General features: G+C 39.5%; 1 pseudogene; it reads right to left on the reverse strand.

The window, feature by feature from the left end:
- Positions 1-624: 624 nt before the first annotated feature.
- On the reverse strand, positions 625-2256 carry LOC100674825 (E3 ubiquitin-protein ligase Mdm2-like; annotated as a pseudogene).
- Between the last annotated feature and the right edge of the window lie 7152 nt (positions 2257-9408).

Raw genomic sequence — 9408 nt, forward strand, 5'->3', positions numbered from 1 at the left:
GTACAATATCAGCTTTCAAGAAATGAAAACAAGTGGAAGCTGCCTGCTACACAATACTTAGGACAACTTTGTAAACTTCAGTATTGCTCACTGTAATAGTTAAATTGGGACTTTGCATCTGATTAAATAAATGTAAATACCTTCGCTGGGCAGTAAGCTATTTTAGATAAGAGTAGATTCCGGTGCAACCCAAACTCTTTGGTTGCAGGGAGATTTTGTTCAAAAGTAGATTTTTGCTTGAAATAACTGTTACGGTACTTGAAATCTTTGTGAGCTTATTTTTACCATAAAAATGTAAAGTCTTTGCTTTTGGCATAGTAAGCAATTGTCCAAACATTAGTTATATTCATCTTACACTAGTTAATCTGTATTTCTCTCTATACTATCATGACGATCCCTAGTAATAAAGAAGAGATACTTAAGAAATAAAAGGTAATACCGATCAATTCTTGAATTTGGGAACATGTTTCAACTTTTTGAAATGTGCATACTTTCTTTTTTTCTACTTTCTCACTTTACATATTTAAAAACATAAAAATAAATTTCATGTTGCCAAAATAGCTGTATACATTTTTAGGTTTATATAGATAGAAATATGTAATTTTACTTTTACAGACAGGTCAATTAGAGGAAAAAAGTTAACACAATCATTTGAATTGGTTGTCTACAAACTGGACAGGGCTTCTTTCTTTCTTAGTTCTTTTGCACACGTTAAGCATGCCATAAGAGGTCCTGTTTTGCTGCGGACAATGCAGCCGTTTTTTGGTCGATCTCGGCAAATCACACAAGGTTCAGCGGCAATAGGGCAATATCTAGATTCCACGTTTTCTTCTTTGCCTTGTGTTTCTCTTAAACGCTGACATCTTGGCTGCTATAAGTGGTGCTACTGGAAGTTGATGGCTGAGAATAGTCCTCACTTTCTTGAGACTGGGAGGCTTGTGTTATTTTATCATCATTTCCCTCAACACATGACTCTTTGGAGTCATTTACTGTTGCTTTTTTATAACCAGGAGCATCAAAGCCCTCTTCTACTTGTGTTGTGTTTTCTAGTTTCGTGCTCTCAGGCATCTTCTCTTCATCTTTCCTTTTATCTTCAGGAAGCCAATTCTCACGAAGTGCCTGACATCTGTTACGTTGCAGTGGGAGAGGAGGGTTCATTTCATTGCATGAAGTACACTTCCAATAGTTAGCTAAGGAAATTTCAGGGTCATCTTCAAATGAATCTGTATCACTCTCCTCTGCCTGATAGACAGTAACTGGATATATCTCAACATCTTTATCTGAGAGTTCTTGTCCTTCTTGGCTACAGTTAGAATCTTCTGAATCAAGAGATTCAGCTTCAAATTTTACACCAAACTGATCTGAAACTGAATCGTGGCCCAACCAATCACCAGAATGTTCATTTACACCAGCATCAAGATCCGGATTTGATGGGGTTTCTGTTTACCCACTGCTACTGCTTTTCACAACGTATCTCCCTTATTACACACAGCACAATGCTTCATCAGAGCGAAGGGAAACACTACCTGATCTGTGGTGCTTTCTTTGTCCTTCACTGGCTAGTTCATCTGAATTTTCTTCTGGCTCACTGATTGCTCCCCTTCTAGATGAGGTATTTGGTCTCGAAATCAAATTTGAAGATGAAGGTTTCTCTTCCTGTAACTCTTGCACAGAGTCCTTTGGATCACTCCCGTCTTTAAGATGGTACCTATTTTCGCTCACAGATGTGCCGGAATCTGATGGTTCCTGCCGATTGGCTACTACCAAGTTTCTGTAGATCTTTGTATATATTTTCCTGTCGTCTTTCACAGAGGAGCTTGGCTCCCCAAACAAATTCCCTAGAAGATCATTTGAACAATATACCGTATGTTGTTGCTTCTTGTCTTATAACTGTTTACCCATAATATACAGGCCAAGATAAAATATAACCCCTTTCATAGTGTAAGTGTCTTTTTGTGCACAAACAGGCTTTAACGACTTCAAAAGTAATGGCTTTGGAGTCTGTGAGGTGCTTTCAGCAGCCAACATTGGTAGTAGGCACAGACATGTTGGTATTGCATATGTGCCACGCAGAGTATTTTGCGCCAGGAACTGAGGGATCCCTCGAGGTTCCCCAGTTACCTCCACCGAGTGCTTAGTGGCTCGACGTCCTGGGCCTTGGCAACCATCCCACTCGCAGGGCCCATGCCTCGCAGGCTTGTAGGTCAGAAGGAGGTTCCCAGGGGCCTAAGCGGCGGTATCTCGCTCAGAGGGTCAGGCTCGGCTTCTTCCGCCATTCCCCCTCCAGTCACAGAAAGCCATACAGGCCCCAAGTGGAACCGAGCTTATTGAGGTTCCCCCATGCGGGCCTCTTAGAGCCTGAAGTGTGCATACCTTCTGATGCAACCATTTTACTTCTGCAAATTTATTCTAATAAAATAATCAGTTTGGCGTAGAAATGTATGTATACAGTTGTAGTTGTTGTTAGGTGCCCGAGTCGGTTCCGACTCATAGTGACCCTATGTACAAGAGAACAACCTGGGCCTGTGTCATCCTCCCAACAGTTATTATGCTTGAGCCCATTGTTGGAGCCACTGTGTCAATTCATGTCCTTGAGTGTCTTCTTCTCTTTTGATGATCCTCTAGGAAGCATGACGTCCTTCTCCAAGGGCTGATCCCTCCTGACAACATGTCCAAAGTATGTGAGACGCAGTCTCGCCAGCCTTGCTTCTAAGGAGCATTCTCACTGTACTTCTAAGACAGATTTGTTCATTCTTTTGGCACTCCATGGTATATTTAATATTCTTCGCCAACACCACAATTCAAAGGCGTCAATTCTTCTTCGGTCTTCCTTATTGGACATCCAGCTTTCACATGCATATGATGCGATTGAAAATACCATGGCTTGGGGCAGGCACACTTTAGTCTTCAGGGTTACATCTTTGCTCTTCAACACTTTTAAGAGGTCCTTTGCAGCAGATTTACCCAATGCAATGCGTCTTTTGATTTCTTGACCGCTGCTTCCATGGCTGTTGATTGTGGATCCAAGTAAAATGAAATCCTTGACAACTTCAATCTTTTCTCTGTTTATCATGACTTTGCTTATTGGTCCAGTTGTGAGGATATTTGTTTCCTTTATGTCCAGGTTCAATCCATACTGAAAAAAAAAAAAAGCTGTGTTTTTTTATCTTCATCAGTAAGTGCTTCAAGCCCTCTTCACAAGCACAATTGTGTCATCTGCATAACGCAGGTTGCTAATGAGTATTCCTCCAATCCTGATACCACTTTCTTCTTCATATAGTCCAGCTTCTCAGATTATTTGCTCAGCATAAGGATGAAATATGTATGGTGAAAGGATACAAACCTGATACACACCTCTCCTGACTTTAAACTATGCAGTATCCCCCTGTTCTATTCCAATGACTGCCTCTTGATCCATGTACAGATTCCTCATGAGCACAATTAAGTGTTCTGGGATTCTCATTCTTTGCAATGTTATCTATAATTTGTTATGATCCACACAGTCGAATGCCTTTGCATAGTCAGTAAAACACAGGTAAACATCCTTCTGGTATTCTCTGCTTTCAGCCTGGATCCATCTGACATCAGCAATGATATCCCTGGTTCCACATCCTCTTCTGAATCCGGCTTGAATTTCTGGCAGTTCCCTGTCGATGTACTGCTGCAGCCACTTTTGAATGATCTTTAGCAAAATTTTACTTGCGTGTGAAATTAATGATATTGTTTGATAATTTCCAAATTTGGTTGGATCGCCTTTCTTGGGAATAGGCATAAATATGGGTCTCTTCCAGTTGGTTGACCAGGTATCTGTCTTCCAAATTTCTTGGCATAGACGAGTGAGCACTTCCAGTGTGGCATCAGTTTGTTAGAACATCTCAGTAGGTATTCTGTCAATTCCTGGTGCCTTGTTTTTCACCAGTGCCTTCAGTACAGCTTGGACTTCTTCCTTCAGTACCATCCTTTCTTGATCATATGCTACTTCCTGACCAATTCTTTTTGGTATAGTGATTCTGTGTATTCCTTCCTATGTCATTTAATATTTTCCCCATAGAGTCCTTCAGTATTGTAACTCCAGGCTTGAATTTTTTCTTCAGTTTTTTCAGCTTGAGAAATGCCGAGTATGTTCTTCCCTTTTGGTTTTCTACCCCCGGGTCTTTGCACTTGTCATTATAATACTTTACTTTGTCTTCTCAAGCTGCCCTTTGAAATCTTCTGGTCAGCTCTTTTGCTTCATCATTTCTTCCTTTTTTTTTAGCTATTCTACATTCAAGAGCAAATTTTAGAGTCTCTTCTGACATCCATTCTGGTCTTTTTTTTCTTTTCTGTCTTTTTAATGACCTTTTGCTTCCTTCCTGTATGATATCCTTGATGTCATTCCACAACTCATCTGGTCTTCGGTCATTAGCATTCAGTGCTTCAAGTCTATTCCTGAGATGGTCTCTAAATTTAGGTGGGATATACTCAAGGTCGTACTTTGGCTCTTGTGGATTTGTTCTAATTTTCTTCAGCTTCAGCTTGAAATCGCATATGAGCAATTGATGGTCTGTTCTGAAGTCAGCCCCTGGCCTTTTTGTGACTAATGATATTGGGTTTCTCCATCATTTTTTCCCACAGATGTAGTTGATTTGATTCCTGTGTATTCCATCTGGTGAGTTCCATGTGTATAGTTGCCATTTATGTTGTTGAAAAAAGGTATTTGCAATGAAAAAGCCGTTGGTCTTGCAAAATTCCATCATGTGATCTCTGGCATCGTTTCTATCACCAAAGCTGTATTTTCCAGCTACTGACCCTTTGTCTTTGTTTCCAACTTTCACATTCCAATCACCAGTAACGATCAATGCATCCTGATTGTATGGTCGCTCAATTTCAGACTGAAGAAGTTGGTAAAAATCTTCAATTTCTTCATCTTCGGCTTTAGTGGCTGGTGCGTCAATTTGAATAATGTTCGTATTAACTGGTCTGCCTTGTATGCTTATGGATCAGGTAGCATCACTGACAGGATTGTACTTCAGGATAGATCTTTAAATGTTCTTTTCTTTTTTCAATAGGGGAATAATTTATAGTAAATTTTGAAGTATCAACATAAAGGGATATTATGCAGCCATTATAAGGATAATTATGATGACAATGTTGCAGCATAAACAAATGCTTATAATTTTTTATACAATAAATTTAATTTTTCTTAACGATAGAATAGGTTACAAGAATGTATAAATTGAAGACAGAAAGCATGTCCATGACAACCGCTCAGTTGGTTTATGTGCAGCTGAGCTGTGATGACCCCCATATGCAGTTTTTTAATAATTTTTTTTGTGCTTTAAGTGAAAGTTTACAAATCAAGTCAGTCTGTCACATATAAGCTTATATACACCTTACTACATACTCCCACTTAAAAAAAATTACTCTCCCCCTAATGAGTCAGCCCACTCCCTTCTTCCAGTCTCTCCTTTTGTGACCGTTTTGCCAGTTTCTAACCCTCTCTACCCTCCCATCTCCCCTCCAGACAGGAGATGCCAACACAGTCTCAAGTGTCCACCTGATACAAGTAGCTCACTCTTCATCAGCATCTCTCTCCAACCCATTGTCCAGTCCCTTCCATGTCTGATGGGTTGTCTTCGAGAATGGTTCCTGTCCTGGGCCAACAGAAGGTTTGGGGACCATGACCACCGGGATTCTTTTAGTCTCAGTCAGACCATTAAGTCTGGTCTTTTTATGAGAATTTGGGGTCTGCATCCCACTGTTCTTCTGCTCCCTCAGGGGTTCTCTATTGTGCACCCTATCAGGGCAGTCATCGGTTGTGGCTGGGCACCATCTAGTTCTTCTGGTCTCAGGATGATGTAAGTCTCTAGTTCCTGTGGCCCTTTCTGTCTCTTGGGCTCAGAGTTATTGTGTGACCTTGGTGTTCTTCATTCTCCTTTGATCCAGGTGGGTTGAGACCAGAAATGTTCTTTTTCATGATGAATGCAACACCATTCCTCTTCAAGTTGTCATTCCCAGCATAGTAGGCCATATAATTGTCTGATTCAAAATGGCCAATACCAGTCCATTTCAGCTCACTAATGCCTAGCATATCAATGTTTATGTATTCCATTTCATTTTTGACAATTTCCAATTTTCCTAGATTCATACTTTGTACATTCCATATTCCCATTATTAATGGATGTTTGCAGCTGTTTCTTCTCATTTTGGGTCATGCCACATCAGTGAATGAAGGTCCCGAAAGCTTTACTCCATCCATGTCATTAAGGTTGACTCTACTTTGAGGAGGCAGCTCTTCCTCAGTCATCTTTGAGTGCCTTCCAACCTAGGGAGCTCATCTTCCAGCACTATATCAGACAATGTTCCGCTGCTATTCATAAGGTTTTCACTGGCTAACGCTTTTCAGAAGTAGACTGCAGGGTCCTTCTTCCTAGTCTGTCTTAGTCTGGAAGTTCAGCTGAAGCCTGTCTGCCTTGGGTGACCCTGCTGGTATCTGAATACCGGTGGTGAAGCTTCCAGCATCACAGCAACATGCAAGCCCCCCCAGTACGACAAACAGACAGACACGTGGAGGTGTACAAAATTGAATAATATGAAATTGCCGGTATTTGACTTAAAACAATGTGAATTATATATGGTTCATTATAACACAAAGATGTTCATCATAGTGTTAATTATGATGTGGATAACCAGGCACAACTCAAATGTCCAACAATAGGGAATTGGTTAGATAAAATATGGCAATCTGTAGCCTAGAATTTTATGAAGCCATTAAACATGATAATTTTTGAAACATATTTTTATTGTCCCAGATTGAGGATGTTCATGATCTATTATTAAGTGAAAAATGACATTACAAAACAGAACATACAAAATAATCTGCTTTTTATTAAAAATCATATATGGATGTGTTTAGATTAAAAGTCTGGACAAATATACACCGAAATGTTCACAGTCATTATATTTTGGATGTAGGGTTGCATGTGATTTTTACAGCCTGCATTTGGGTTATCTGTTCTAATTTTCAAAAAGAAAATTATTGTTTTAGGCGAAAGTTTACAGGGCAAATTAGTCTCTCATTCAAAAATTTATACACAGATTGTTTTGTAACATCGGTTGCAATCCCCATGATGTGTCAGCATTCTCCCCTTTTCCCTTTTCTTTGGGTTCTCCACGTCCATTTCTCCGAGTTTTCTGTGTTTTCCTGCCTTCTCATCTTTACTTTTGGCCAGGTGTTGCTCATTTGTTCTCATTTACTTGATTGAACTAAGAAGCACGTTCCTCACATGTATTATTGTTTATTTTCTAGGCCTATCTAATCTTTGTCTCAAAAGTGGACTTCAGGAATGGCTTCAGTTCTGAGTTTGCAGGCTGTTTGACGGCCGTAGTCTCAGGGGTTCCTCCAGTCTCTGTCAGACTAGTAAGTCTGGTGTTTTTTTGTGAATGTGAATTTTGTTGTACATTTTTCTCCCACTCTGTCTGGTACCCTCTATTGTGATCCCTGTCAGAGCTTTGGTGATGGTAGCCAGGCACCACCTAGTTCTTCTGGGCTTAGGCTGATGGAGGCTGTGGCTTATGTGGTCCATTAGTCCTTTGGACTAATATTTTCCTTGTGTCTTTGGTTTTCTTCATTCTCCTGTGCTCCGGATGGAATGGAACCAATAGATATATCGTAGATGCACTCGTAAGCTTTTAAGACCCCAGATGCTACTCACTAAAACAGGATGTAGGATATTTTCTTTATGATCTATGTTATACCAATTGACCTAGATGTCCCCTGAGACTATGGTCCCGAACCCTTAGCCCCAGTAACTTGGTTCCTCAAGGTATTTAGATGTGTCTAGGAAGCTTCTATGGCTTTGCCTTGGTCAAGTTGTGGTGACTTCCCCTATACTATGTGTTGTCTTTCTCTTCACCAAAGTTGATACCTGTCTACTATCTAGTTAGTAGTTTGCCCTCCCTGCCCTTCCCCTCCTTTGTAACCATCAAAGATTGTTTTTTTCTGTGTGTAAACCTTTTCTTGGGTTTTTATAATGGTAGTCTCATACAATATTTGTCCTTTAGTGATTGACTTATTTCACTCAGCATAATGCCCTCCATATTCATCCATGTTGTGAGATGTTTCACAGATCCATCATTGTTTTTTATCATTGTGTGGTCTTCCATTGTGTGTATGTACCATAATTTGTTTATCCATTAATCTGTTGATGGGCATGTAGGCTGCTTCTATCTTTTTCTATTGTGCACAGTGCTGTGATGAACATGGATGTTCAGTGTCTATTCGTCTGATGATTATTATTTCTCTAGGATATATTCCTAGGAGTGGGATTGCTGGATCATATGACATTTCTATTTCTAGCTTTTTAAGAAGGCACCATATCATTTCCCATAGTGGTTGTACCATTTTACATTCCCACCAGCAGTGCATAATACTTCCAATCTCCTTCCAAACCCTTTAACATTTATTTTCTGTATTTTTGATTAGTGCCAGTTATGTTGGCGTGAGGTGGCATTTCATTGTAGTTTTGATTTGCATTTCCTGAATGGCTAATGATTGCAAGCATTTCCTTGTGTGTCTGTTAGCTGCATGAATGTCTTTTTTGATGAAGTGCCTGTTCACATCCTTTGCCCATTTTTTAATTGAATTATTTGTCTTTTTGTTATTGAAGTGTTGAAGTATTCAATAGATTTTAGAAATTAAACCCTTGTCGGATATGTCGTAGCCAAATATTTTTTCTCCATCTGTAGGTTCTGTTTTTACTCTTTTGGTGAAGCATTTCTTTCTTTTTTTTTTGATGAAGCCTTTTGATGAATAAGAGTTTAATTTTTAGGAGTTCCCAGTTATATAGTTTGTCTTCTGGTGTTTGTGCATTGTTAGTTATGGTTTGTATTCTATTTATGCCATGTATTAGGGCTCCTTGCATTTTTTCTATTTTTCCTCCATGACCTTTATCATGTTAGGTTTTATATTTAGATCTTTGATGCATTTTGGGTTAGTATTTGTGTAAGGTGTGAGATATGGGTTCTATTTCATTTTTTTAGAGATGGGCATCCAGTTTTGCCAGCACCATTTGTTAAAAAGACTCTCTTCCCCATTTAATTGACTTTGGTCCTTTGTCAAAGATCAGCTGACCATAAGTGGATGGATTTACATTTGGGTTCTCAATTCTGTTACATTGGTCTATGTGTCTGTTGTTGTAGCAGTACCAGGCTGTTTTGAACACCGTGGCTGTATAGTATGTTCTGAGATCAGGTAGTGTGAGGCCTCCTACTTCATTCTTTTTTTTTTTCAGTAATGCTTTGCTTTTCCAAGGCCTCTTTCCTTTTCATATAAAGTTTTTCCATCTTATTAAAGAATGCTGTTGGTATTTGGATCGGAATTTCATTATATCTGTTGATCGCCTTGGGTAGAATTGACAAGTATTTTCT

This window comes from Loxodonta africana, chromosome X, assembly GCF_030014295.1.
Source record: "Loxodonta africana isolate mLoxAfr1 chromosome X, mLoxAfr1.hap2, whole genome shotgun sequence".
NCBI lineage: Eukaryota > Metazoa > Chordata > Mammalia > Proboscidea > Elephantidae > Loxodonta > Loxodonta africana.